The sequence below is a fragment of the Hevea brasiliensis genome, unplaced genomic scaffold (assembly GCF_030052815.1).
Source record: "Hevea brasiliensis isolate MT/VB/25A 57/8 unplaced genomic scaffold, ASM3005281v1 Scaf195, whole genome shotgun sequence".
NCBI classification, from domain to species: domain Eukaryota; kingdom Viridiplantae; phylum Streptophyta; class Magnoliopsida; order Malpighiales; family Euphorbiaceae; genus Hevea; species Hevea brasiliensis.
This window is the reverse complement of record NW_026614690.1, coordinates 1,856-16,715: the sequence shown is the minus strand read 5'-3', so window position 1 is coordinate 16,715 and position 14,860 is coordinate 1,856. Positions and strand designations below refer to the sequence as shown.

The following is a 14,860-nucleotide window of genomic DNA, read 5'->3' as shown; positions in this document are numbered from 1 at the left end:
TAAATCATCATTCCAACCACTATTTACATGCAAGAATAAGCTATTCATATTGAAGTTCCATGGATGCCAAAATGTACATCTCCATTAATTCATCAAACTTCAAAAATTCTTCCATAAATCAATTACCCACAACCTTGGTTACACTTTTAATGAAACAAGAATTGAAAACACTCACTTACCTAAACTTGAGCTTGATAAAACCTTGAAATTTTCTCTCCTTTTTGTTGCCTATATGTTTCCCAAGATGTGTAGGCAAAATTTAGTGAAGGGAAATGCAAGGATCATGGCTTGAAGATGGAAGAGTGGAGCTTGCATGTAATTCGACCGTGGAGGTTTCCTTTACCAAGGTTTCGGTTGGTTTTGAAAAGTGAGGAAGATGAAGGCATATTCTGTCCATATGTTGATTAAATATCCACTTAAGTGGAGTTAGTGGAGCACTAATAAGATTAAAAGTATTTTTTTATGTTAAACTTTCTAATTTTCCACATTTTCTTCCTATCTTTTGCTATTTAGATTATGTACCACTATTTTAATTTTTCATGATATTTTCCAAGTGTAATATCATTTATTTTTAATGGAAATTTAGGTCAAAAGATAACTCGGGGTGTCAAATGACCACAATGCCCCTGTTCGGGTTGCATTCCTGATTTTTTGGTAACACCGAGTTTTGTCATTTTCTCGATTTCTCGTCTTTCTTTGTATTAATTATTTAATTTTTCTTTGATATTTCTAATGACATTTATACTTCAATAAGTCTTTAATTATGTAATATTTTCCAGGGTTTCCCACGGTCCAGGGCTAGTCAACGGTCCACGCCGCAACTTCCCGGTGCGGTCACCCATCGCTATGGTTCTCGGCTCATTTAACTTGGTTACATTTTATTGCTATTATTTTTTCTTTATTTTTTTGTATTTTCTTTTCTTGTATTTCATTATTTTATGTCTCCTCATTAATATTTAAGTGTAGTTCTAGGCTTTCTAGCTATCCGGACAACACTGATCACCGGAACAGTAGAACGCACTACCGAACATAGGGGTGTTACATTGCATGTTATTATTATCATTTCAATTCAATATTTGTACTAATTTAATAGGCTTCAATGTTTATCTGGATTACTCATTCTGACTGTCCATCCATTTAAGGACGAAAAGCCATGCTAAAATAGAGTTGTGTGCCCAAGGCTTCTTGCAACTTCTTCCAAAATCTGGATGTGAACCTTGGGTCTTTATCAGATATGAAGGAAAGTGGGATTCCATGCAGTCTAACTATCTCACTGATATACAATTCTGCTAACTTCTCTAGTGAGTAGTTAGTTCTGACTGGCAGAAAATGTGCTTACTTGATCAACCTATCCACCATCACCTATATTGCATCATGTTTCTTCTGGGTGAGAGGTAGACCACTGACAAAATCCATAGTGACCCAGTCCCATTTCCATTCAGGTATGTTTATAGGTCAGAATAAACCCGATGAAACTTGATGTTCGCTTGACTTATCGACATGTCAAGCATCTAGTTACATAGCCACTATATCCTTCTTCATATCGTGCCACCAAAGAGTGAGGCTTCAGATCATGGTACATTTTTGTGCTTTTTGGGTGCATAGCATAAACACTGCTGTGTGTTTCTTTCAGAATACTGGTCTTCAATCCCCCATCATCTGGTACACACACTCTTCCCTTATAGTACAAGCACCCATTCTCTTTTATTTCATACTCATTCTCCTTTTCTTTTGTGATCTTACCCATAACAGCTATTAGTTTCTCATCTACCTTCTGCCCATCTTGTATTTGTTGTAACAAATTTTGCTTCACTTGCAACTCAGCCAAAATAGCTCCATCATAAGCTAAGCATAAACAAGCATTCAAAGACCTCAAAGCTGCAATGGACTTTCTGCTCAAAGCATCAAGAATTACGCTTTGCCTTCCTGTGGTGGTAGTCAATTAAATAATCATAATCCTTCAGGAACTCAATCCATCTTCTTTTTCTAAGGTTGAGCTCCTTCTTGGTTGGTAAATATTTCAGACTTTTGTGGTCTATGTATATGTAGCACTTTTCACCATACAAGTAGTGCCTCCATATCTTCAGTGCGAAAATGATTCCTGCTAGTTCAAGATCATGGGTAGGGTAGCTCTTTTCATGTGGCCTTAGTTGTCTAGAAGCATAGGCGACCACTTATGTGAGGCATCACCGTAGACCACGAAGTCCTTTCCCAACATTAGTCGTGTTAACACCGTGCCTCTCACAACATAGCCTTCAAATTTCTCAAACTGGCTTGACATTTGTCATTCCTATAAAATTTCACATTCTTGTGTAGCAACTTGGTCATTGGAGCAATTTATCAAAGAAAACCCCTTCACAAACCTTCAGAATACCCACTAGCCCTAAGAAACTTCGACTCGCTTGCATTTCTGGAAGGCTTCCATTCCATCACTACTTCTATCTTCTTGGGACCCACTCTAATCCTATCAGCTGATACTATGTGTCCAAGGAATGCAATCTCACTCAACCAGAATTCATACTTGGACAACTTAGCATACAACTTTTTTTCTTTTAAAGTCTGTAGAACAATCCTCAAATGCTCATCATGTTCTACTTTATCCTTGGAATACACCAGGATGTCATCAATGAAGAACACTACAAACCGATCTAGGTATGGATGGAAGATGCAGTTTATAAGGTCCATGAAAGCTGCTGGTGCATTTGTTAACCCAAATGGCATCACCAGGAATTCATAGTGCCCATATCGGATCCTAAATGTAGTCTTAGGCACATCTGCATCCTTTACCCTTAGCTGATGATACCCTAATCTGAGATCAATCTTAGAAAATATGCCTGCTCCCTTCAACTGATCAAACAGATTTTCAATTCTAGGTAATGGATACTTGTTTTTCACAGTCACTTTGTTCAACTGCCGGTAATCAATACATAGCCTCAAAGTCTCATCCTTCTTCTTTACAAACAGCACCGAAGCTCCCCACGGTGACACACTGGGGCGTATAAACCCCTTGTCCAGTAATTCTTGCAACTGGATTTTCAGCTCCTTCAATTCAGTGGGTGCCATCCTATAAGGAGCAATTGAGATCGGAGCTGTACCCGGCATTATCTCAATGGCAAATTTAACTTCCCTTTCTGGTGGCAAACTAGGCAATTCTTCAGGAAATACCTCAGAGAACTCACCTACTATGGGTATGTTAGACAGTTCAAGCTTAGCCTGTCTAGTATTAACCACATGTGCCAAATAGGCTTTACAGCCTTTTCTCATCAATTTGTGAGCAACAGTGGCTGAGATGACATTGGACAAAAAGTCTGTCCTTTCACCCACAATTGTTATTTCTTCATTCTCAGAAATTTTCAGAGAAATCCTCTTTAGTTTACAATCAACTATTGCCTGATAACGTGACAACCAATCCATTCCCAAGATCACATTGAATTCGTGGAAAGGTAATTCAATTAAGTCTGCCAAGAACTCATACCCCTGAATCCTCAATGGGCAACCTTTATACACCTTATTCACTACCATGCTGTGGCCTAGTGGATTAGTGACTAGAATATCTTGGTCACTTTCCTCTACTTGTATCCCCCTTTCTACGGGTAGCTTAATGCAGATATATGAATGGGTGGATCCTAAATCTACCAATGCATACACAGATGTGTTGTAGAGGGAGAACATACCCCTGATGATATCTGGAGCATCCTGCTCCTTTCGAGCCCTCGTGGTATAGGCTATGGCTGGTACTCTAGCCTCTAGTCTTCACCGACTGATGCAGGCCTCTATGAAGTATCGACTACCTCAGCCTTACCCGGCTTTCTACCCCTTAGAGCTGCAGGGGCAAGTCTGTCAGCTGATACCGGAGCAAATGTAACAGTCCTATGGGGGCAATCTCTGATATAAAGATCTGTGGACCGGCACCGAAAGCATCCTCTAGTTACTCTCCAACACTCGCCACTGTGCCACTTCAGACAATGTGGGCACACGGTAGAGGCTGTAAGGGCTAGTCCCCTATACACTATCCCCGAGAGCTACCTATCGATGGTGTGGACCGACTCTCCTAGGTGTAAATCGTGGCCTGACCTCTCGTGGATCGACTCGACTGGTGCCCGTCTAAGACTCTGAGTAGGAGGACCTCTGAACCTCTTACTGGGTGCAGAAGATGAACTGGTCTGACCCGGACCTCTCTTCTACTATCTATCCCTTCTACTCTGCTCATTAATTCTAACTTTTTCAACCTTTAGTATAGTTTCAACTAACTTTGCAAAGTCTCAGTAATCCCCAAGGTCAGAACCATTAATTTGATATTGTCGCTCACTTCTTCTTTAAATCGCCTACACCTCTCAACCTTATTAGGGACTATTTCTCTTCCATAGCGGCTTAACTGATGAATTCTCTCTCATACTCTACCACCGACAACTTTCTCTCAGAACCGATGAATTCTCTTCCTCTCTCTTCTAAATACACATCGCCCACATACTTCTTTTGAAATTGCAAGAAAGAAGTTCCATGTCACCGATCCGCCGCACCTCACCGGATAATCGTGTCCCACCACTAATATGCATCATCTTGGAGCAGGGACACAACGCCTCCGTGTTCTCGCTCCGGGTGCAGTGGAGTTGCTTCAGCATCTTTCCTGGCTCTATCTAACCAGCCTTAGCTACCATCGGTTCATCTTATTTCTTACCCAGAAATCCACAGCTCCAAACTTTCTGATCTTTTCCAGATAAGATTTCTGCTATGGAGGTGGTGTTCTGTCATTTGTCAAACATTGCTCATGGAGACTGTGCAGCACTGCATCGGTGGAGCAGTGTTTCCCGCCTCCGGGCCACCATGGGTGGAGCATGACTCTCTACCTCCTCCTCAACTGCTCTCTGGTTGGGTCCATATCCTAACCAAAATAACCAAAACAAATAGATCAGATTAGTTTCACCTCAACTCTTATAAATACAATGCATAGTATGGACTCTATCTAGACCTAGAAACGCCTAAACCGTGCTCTGATACCACTAAATGTGACACATCTCACCCGTCTATAGTGTGACATACCTTGCTCGGCTATATTGTAAACGGGTGAGGGATGTCGCAAGATTACTTTTTATGAATAATGATATATTTTTATTATATATATGTTAACTAATTTGTTTCTTCCGCTACTTCCACATTATTTATTTTTTTATATAACTTTCTATTACTTTTTATATACGCTATTACTTTTTATTAATTTTAATATTAGTTTAATTGATTATATAAATAAAAGATTTATTAATTTAAGAATTTTTTAGTTGAATCATATTTTATAAAAATTATATGTTATTTTATTAACATGTAATCTTAAATTAATTATAAAATTAAATGTAATATAATAAAAAATACAATAATAAGTTTTAAAAATATAAATGGATGAAGATATTTAAAAATTAAAGTAAAGTAAAAATAAATGTAAGTTCTCACATATATTATGCAAAAACATGATTAGATTTTCTTGTAGCCTTATGTCAAAATTAACAATCTAATTAAGATTTATTAATAAATTAAAAATAAAAACATGTTCATGTGCATAAGGATATTAGTAAATTATAATTAATTTAAATTTAAACTAAGTAGATCTAAGGAAATTAAAATATCATACTACCACATATAAAATGCACTTTTTTATGTAAAAATGATATTAATAATTCCAAATATTATTGGACATATCACTATTAAAAATAAAAGAAATAGGAAAATCAATATATCTTAGCCTATGTAAATATATTGAATTTGTAAAGATATTATTTGATATTAGTAATAATAACAAAATTATAGTGATCGCATTCACATATAACTACCCTCTTATGATACTTGTGACATACAAAATAATACATGTCTATTACTAATTTCTTTTTTTTTTTTTAAAAAGCTACAAAATTAAAATAAGTAAAATGTTTGTCACTGAATAGGATTAGAATTTTATATCTATTGATATAAATAAAAAAAATTATTACTTAAATAGTTAATTTTTAATAATAGTTTTATAATTATGTGTACTAAATAGTTACTTTTTTAATAGTAATTTTATAATAATATAATAAGTATGTAAATATTTAGAATATTAAAAAAATAAATTAGTGAAAATTAAATTCAGTGTTTAAAGTTGTTTATTATTTATATTAGAATAGACTAACTAACTTTTAATGAATTAATAAGATTATAGAATTAAGAAGATATAATCATAATATGGTTTTTGGTATAAGTAGAATTACTACTGAAATAATTTTAATTTATATCAATGATAGTAATATTAGCAATTAAAATTATTTATAGATTTAATGATACATAAATCGTCGCTAAAAATTATTAGTGATGATTTTGTGTAGAATAATTTCCTCATTGCTGAAAGTATCAATGAGCATATGTAATCCTTAAAATTATTAGTAACAAATTTGTATATCATAATTTCTCATTGTTGAAAGTATTAGTGACGGATATGTTATCACTAAAGGTCATTAGTGATGAATTTTTCTCTATTATTTAAGGTATTAGTGACATACATACATTTGTCACAATAGATATATTTTTATTGGTATTTTCATAAATAATATAAGTCATAAAGGTGATCTTGAGTAATCCTAATATTCCCCCCTTCATACATATACATATATTCTAGGTAATGTATGTACGCAGGGTATATTGAATAATTTCTCAAAATTAAGAATAATCTAATAATGAGACTATAGCCTTATTTAATTGGGGATAACTTGGTTAACAAACTTCAAGTGCTCAGGAAAGTGCAAAAATCAATATTATTTCATTAGTATTTTATCTCAACTTGTTGTGAAGTCAAGGAAGCAATTTCTATACCCAACCAATTACTGGTTGAATATAAATTTTTTCTAAAATTCTTGTAGTGTAATGCCCTTTGCTTTGTCAGGGTAAATGTGTCAAATTATTCATCTATTATAAAATAGTACTAATGGGTAAGGCTATGCATGGTTTTTAGGTCCCCCACCAAAAACTAATTTTATACATGTTTTTCTATGATTTTTTAGAATGTATTATATATTTGCAATATAATTATATATTTATACGACTATATATATATATATATATATATATATATATATATATATATATATATATATATATATATATATATATATATATATATATGCTTAATTCTTAGTTTTATATTTATTTTATAGTTAAAGGTTACATAATTAAAAAATAGCTAAAAAGTATATTATATGATATACGTGTACTACTATATTATATATAACTAAGCCTTAATCTCAAATATTATATAATATGCATAATTCTAAAATAGATGTGGATCATATAGTTAAAGATTATAAATTTAAAAATAGCTAAAAAGTATGTTAAATAATATATTGTGTATTAATTACCAAACTAATTTTAGAGCTTATGCCTGCTTTGGCATTGCATTTGGGATCAAATCGCTTATGAATAAAAGCATCATTTTAGATACTATTAAAAATAGTTTGGAAATGTGCTATTTTATTATTTTAATGTTTTTATAATTGAAACTTATCAAATTTGATTTTAAATTATTTTTTAATACTCTCAAATTAATATATTTAAAAAAGTGATTTTCTCAACAGTAGTTCCAATAGCAATATTAAATACGCCCTAAATGCAAATTCATGTATAATTTTTTATAAAAAAAGCATAAAATTGTTTTAAGAATCAAAATCATAAAATAGATCTGAAACTAAAGAATCGATAACTAAATTGAATTGAAACCGAAATATTAATGAATTGAACCAAAAAACCATACCGAATTTTAGTTTGGCTCCGGTTGCAAGGTAAAGCTTGAACTGGAACCGAAACAGTACACCCCTACTAATGGGTATTAAATTAAATGAACAAAAATAAACTAATAAATAGGTGTTGCCACTACTACTACTAATCTATCACCAAATGCATAAATGGGTAGACTGGAGTTTGTTTGGGTTACATTGATATAGGTATCCATACAAATTTTAAATGGAAAATAAATAGTTAGACCGGATATTTACACTCCAACCTATAACTACCTAATCCACCCATATACCACTTTTATTGTAGGCCACCTAATACACAACCCCCCCCCCCCCTAAACTCCCTCTCTCTCTCTCTCTCTCTCTCTCTCTCTCTCTTCTTTGTTTCCTCTACTACCCAACCATTGCACATCCCTTTTGTCTTTATGAGTAAAAACTATTATGGCTATTACAACAAAGATAGAGCCATTTCATTGCGATTACAAATACCCAATTCCAAAACAAGAAATATTGTATCAGAAGGCAAAAATTTTGACACACAATGGCCAAAAGATTATTGATTGGCCATAGTTTAGACAGCTTGCTTACAAAGCTAGTGCTACTACTAGACCCATAAAACCCCATTCAATAGCACTTTCAAGGTTTTGCTCACAAACACCCTTATTCTAAATAGAACTTTGAGAAATAGCAAGGGAAAGCAAATGTTCCATACAAACAAAGATTTCATGAGCTTAAAGGTTGCGCACATAGCTTTATAAGCTACTAAACTTACTATAGGCTCGCAATTAGTTGTCTCTTGAAGTTTACTTAACTTTTCCCAAGACTTCACATGCAATATATATATATATATATATATATATATATATATATATATATAAACCATAAATCTCATTGCCAATCGAGAGGGAAGGGCGTAAACATAAACAAAGAGGTCTTATTTGTCGCACATAACATTTATCAAAAAAGATAGTTGAAAACTAAGGGAGTGGTGATGCTATACACAGAAGATAGTAGATATCCACAGTTATCTTCCTTTCGTTCTTTCTTTTGTTCCCTAATTTCCCACCCCTTATTGCAAACTCGATAATCTATTTTGTTTACAATGGATTTTTCTAGTACAGTGATGATTGCAAACTATATATTGCATAAGCTATATATTGCATATCTAATGAAATATGAATGTAAATCTAACAATAATCCCAACACAATATGCACACCAAAAAAGTCACAAAGAGGACAAATTAGATTCAAAGAGAAAAAGCTAAAAGGGTCAAGTAAATTACCAATTGCATGAGATAAAGATTTCAAGACAGTAGCGTGTAAAGCAAATGGACCAAATGTAATAACAAGATATGAGGCTGAAATAATGAATTGAACAATTGATTCCTTCTTAAAATCAATCTGCTTTGGCGATAAATTAGGTAGGTAAAGATATAAGAGTGAGCTTAAAGATTTTTAAACAGTTTTGCTAACTCTTTACCTCACAACATCGTATGTTGTCAGCAAGAACTCCACCACTTGGAAGAATAGCTAGCACCCCATGATGCGATTGATACAAGGGTACATTATCAGAACCATAACAATGTGAATCTGTGTTCCACGTGAAAACCTATATTTTTAAAATGAAACTGCTTATATTTGGATGAGGATCATGCCATAAACTTCCTAATTTGGTTTGGATATGGAAGACTTTTTTTAATGAATACAAAAGGGATTTGTAAGGTGAATGTATGGCGCTGGGAATCTCTAAATACGTTGCCCTGACTACAACCCAAAATTACTTTGCCAGTGCTATCTTAATTTACGATCAAGAGATGAAACTTTTTCTCGATTGCTTAATTTAGAATCACTAGATGCCATCAATGGAACTCAGGCAACAATTCAAACTAACGTCTTATTAGATTGTAGATAGGGAATAAACATCATTGAAAATGTTAGTCCAACTGCTATGAAATGCCAAGAAAATAAAAATAAAAATAAAAATAAATTAATCCAAGTCCAAGAAATTTCAAACTAAAACCATTTCCATGGTTGGAACAACTACAAGAGTCCTACAAAGCAACAACTAAAACACAAAGCCAGCTTCAAAACAAAATATTAAAGAAAGACTCCATCAGATATACATGAATTTGCATGTATGTCAATATGTGGAATGAAGTTGCATGTGCTACACCGCCACAAAATAGTAGATCTATTTCTAACCAATTGTTGCTTCAATCTCCATTTGGTCACCACCAAAATTCCCTGCAAAGTTTATTTCACAATTGTGTTAAATTAAACAAAATTATAACAAACGAAATGCTATAAACATAATCACTTTCTAACAGTAAATTGCATAATACAGTTTAATGCAACCACAATCATATAAAATAAAATCACCATGTCCTTCCATATTATATAGAAAAAAAAAGATTTAAAAGATTCCCATTAATAAAAAGAGGGGAAAAAATGAAAATGCAATGAGTAAATAAATTCTCTCCCTGGGTGTTTATAGCCACAATATCAAAATTTACACAACTGAATAATCATGCCTCTTGAATACCATGCAATGATTAGAAGATAACACAGAGATCTTAAAATCTTTATCTTCCAAATTCATACGCCTATTCATTTCCAAATCAGGCACTACTCTTGTACATCAATCTTTACACAAGCAAACACTTCAGGTTTTCAAAACAAGTAGTTCAATCATTCACCATATGAAAAAAAACAACAAAGCAAGCCTCCTCAAAGGCAGAAACACTGCAGTGTATTCAAATAGAAGCTTGTTTGGATTGTGGAACCACAAGAATACCATATTATATCAAATCACTAGAATAAGTGCTTGCAAATTAATGACAGTTTCCTAATGACTTTATTTATGCTTATGATTATGGATGCATTAAACTACAAACCGTATTAGGCAATTTCCTGCTAGAAAATGAGACCAAAGTCAGAACAAGTATCATCATCATCTCTCATCCTATCAAAACCAATGACATGTTCACTCATTTCATGAAGAACAGTAGCTATATGACTAAATGCATCAACTACTTATTCTCGCCAAAACAATGCTTAAGAGCTGTTAGGGAAAGTCAACTATATATTCCTAATTATTATGTATTCCTTGTATAGCCAAGTGTATAGGCATATTTTTGTCTTTGAGAATTTTAGTTCTCTGATTTGAAATCTCTCAAGAGTCCTATGTCTTTGTTACATATTATAGAAGGAAGAAAAGAAATAATAATGTTAGGCAGAATAATCTAGTAGAGAATGTTTTGGAGGGAAATTTTGTTGAGGAAGTTAGAAGGAAGAACTGAATCTGGTCACAGCTAAGGAAGAACTGAATCGTCATCGAACTGGTCACGCTTAGTTGTGTAATCGCTTTATAAAAGGAAAGACCCTCATCTGTATTTAGGCATTCCATTAATGAATCAATAACAGACTCTCTCTCTCATTCTACTCTTTTCTTTTCTCATCTAAATCTAAATTCTCTTCTCATCTACTTCTATTCTCTTGATCTGTTTTCAATCTTGCATTCAGAGGATAAATTAGGGTTGAACCCTAACAATTTGGTATCGAGCAAGGTTACGACGGGATTAGATCTGCAATTGTGATTCCGCAATGATGATGACCAGATCCGAGTAGTTATCAGATTCAACTAATTCAGCCAAAATAGCTGAATTGGAGGAACAAATTAGGTTATGCAGAGGTATCAAGAAGGATAAGGAAGAATTGAGGGGAGAAATTACAAAATGTAGACAAGACCTTGGAGGAGATGCGATCCTTGTTTGCAGCTTGTTATGATGGATAAAAGTAAGGAAATAATTCGAGAAAATGAAGTAGTTGGATCTCAGAATCGCCGCTTCCTGATGGAAGGGAATTCTGCCCAAACCAAACGAGAATGGGAATCAAGAATGAAAGAAGATAATAATGCTGGATCTACAGCAGACAATGAAGGTATGTCAAAGATCTTGCCTAAAGTCAAATTAGTGACATTTGATGGGAAGGAACCTAGGGCTTGGGTTAGAAAATGTATCAAATACTTTGAGGTGTATAGAGTACCTAAAGATCAAATGGTAGGAATTGCTAGCCTGTTTTTAATAGATAGGGCTGATGCCTGGTATCACAATTGGATAAAGGGGGATGGATCTCATGCTTGGGATGATTTTGAAAGGGAATTGTGTGGAAGATTTAGAGAGGAAGGGCTAGAGGATATTGTGGAAGAATTTATGAAGATGAGACAAGAGAGATCTATCAAGAATACTTGGATAAGTTTGAGGATATTAGAATAAGGCTGGAAAGGGTGATGCCTAGTTTGGGAGAAGCCTATTTCCTTTCTGGTTTCATTGGAGGATTGAGAGATGACATTAGACCCATGGTGAGAATGATGAGACCTACTAACCTTGCCCACGCTTTTGAAATTGCAAAATTTCAAGAACAGCTACTTAATTGTAGTAAGAAACCTAATTCTTTCACCGTAACTCACTACAGCACTGTAACTTCCTTTGTTCCATCATCATCATCTTTTCCTTACAAATCTGCCCCAACTTATCAAAATTTTCCTTGTGCACCCAAACCACCCAATTCGATCAAAATAATAACTCAAATGTACCCATCTCCACGCAAAAACCAAGATTTGCAACCAGTCAAGCTTCACAACCAAATCACATTAGACCAAATCCTAATATCGCACCTAATTCCAAAAACATTAGACAACCAAGGCCCCGCTTTAAATGTGGAGATAAGTACTTTCCCGGTCATCAATGTAAGCAATGTAAATCATGGATCGCTATTCAATCTTGTGAATATGAGGAATCTACATTTCAAATGCAAGGGCAGATATGGAAGATGGGGAAGAAGTGTGGCATGATGTTATGGAAGGGAATGGAAGGAGAAGTAGATGAAATAACCCTTTCTCAGACATGCTATTGAGGGTAGACAGGGATAAAAACTATAAGGATGTTAGGGAAGCATAAGAACAGGAGGAGTTATTGATTTTAATTGACTCGGCAAAGACTAATAGCTTCTTAGATGTTAAAGTAGCAAGGGATTTGAAGGTGCTCAGAGTAGATGTGACCGCTTGCAAAGAATAAAGAGCTTATGAGAAGAATTTCCAAAGACTTGTATCACCCTAATTTTAACCGGAAAATGCATCATTATTCTTTCTGCTTTGACTTCAAAGGTCGGATATGGGGAGCTTTGATATAATACTTGGAGTTGATTGGTCAAAACTTTAATCCAATTTTATTTGACTTTGAGAGTTCCTCGCCCGCCTACAGTATCGTACAATGATTACATTACAAGGAATCACAGATGCTACTCCACAAAGAAACACTTTTGAATTGTACGAACTGTGGTAAGCTAGTTCATAAGAAGGAGGAGACTTTCAAACCCCATTATTATGTCTACAAATTTCTCCAAAGGCAGGGTCTAATGTCGAAAGCATCGCCATGGCAACTAATTCATCCTCTACTAATTATCCTATTTATTTGCAAATATTATTGTACAAATTACATTGTATATTTTAGGATACTAATGTGTTGACACCTTTTAGAATACATAATCACTTAATTCCTTTATCGCATCCGCTCACTCATAATATCAGGCCATATAGGTATCCACACTTCCAAAAGATCAAATAGAAAACTTGGTGAAAGAAATGTTAGGAGTAGAGTCATACACCAGTAATGTACTCTTATGCTTCTCGGTTGCTTGTCAAGAAAAAGATGGCTCATGGAGGTTTTGTGTTGATTACGTAAGATTGAATGATCTCACCATTAAAGATAAATTTCCAATTCCTATTATAGATGATCTTCTAGATGAGCTTCACTGCTTCAATCTTTTCTAAGATTGATTTGAAAGTCGGATACCATCAAATTAGAATGAATCCTCGATGTTCATAAGACCTTTAGAACACATCATGGGCACTATGAGTTTATCACATGCCTTTTGGGTTGACAAATGCTCCACCACATTTCAAGCTCTTATGAACCACATTTTTCAATCTTGCGAGGAAGTTTGTTTTGGTATTCTTTGATGACATTTTGATATATAGTTCTTCATGGAAAGAGCATTTGTAAAGACTTAGAAGAAGTGTTTAAAATCCCGCAACAACAAGAAATTGTATGCTGCTTAGCAAGTGTTCTTTGGGCAAAGATGAGATTGATTATTTGGGACACATTATTTCTGCAAAGGCGAGTAACTGATCCTACTAAGATACAAGCCATGATATCTTGGCCTACTCCCAAATCAGTTAAAGAACTCAGGAGTTTCTTGGGATTAACTGGCTACTATAGGAAATTTGTTCCTCATTATGGAATAATTAGCAAGCCCTTTACTGATTTACTCAAAAAAGATGCATTTCAATGGGATGAGAAAGCACAATGTGCCTTTGAGCAACTTAGGCTGCTATGTCCCAAGCTCTGTGTTAGCCTTGCCAAATTTTACAAAACCTTTCATAGTGGAGACCGATGCTAGTGGTATGGGTATGGGAGTCAGGCAGCAGAGGATGGGCATCCACTTGCCTTCATTTCTAAGGCATTTGGTCCTAGGACAAGGTCTTTATCAGTTTATGAAAGGGAATTATTGGCTATAACATTTACTGTGTCAAAATGGAGACATTACTTGGAACAGGGACCCTTTTTCATAAAGACTGATCATGAAAGTATCAAACATTTGTTAGAGCAGAGGTTGCATACTAACTTGCAACTTCGAGGGGTTTCTAAATTGCTGGGTCTGCAATACAGAATCCGATACAGAAGAGGGGTGGATAATAAGGTGGCAGATGCCCTGTCTAGGAGACTTGCACCTTTGGAAGCTACTTTACTGGCCTTGCATTCTTCTTCTCTGCACTTACTTGATGTCACAATTAATTCATAGCTATGCTACCGATAAGCAAGCTAATGACTTAATTTCTCACCTTTCTATTGATGCAAATGCACATCCCGGTACTCAAAGATGGATTGTTGTTTTACAAAGACAGACTTTATGTGGGCAGAACAGGACATTTGAGGGAGCATTTATTAGCTCTCTATCACAATTCACACTTAGGAGGACACTAAGGAATTAATGCTACTACAGTGAGACTTAGCAGGCATTTCTTTTGGCCTGGGATGCTTAAGGCAGTA

The 14,860-nt window shown here is 34.6% G+C and overlaps 1 pseudogene; it reads right to left on the bottom strand.

Moving 5' to 3' along the window:
• Positions 1 to 2,281, bottom strand: part of LOC110632241 (uncharacterized) — a 102,285-nt pseudogene extending 100,004 nt beyond the window's left edge.
• Positions 2,282 to 14,860: the final 12,579 nt, after the last annotated feature.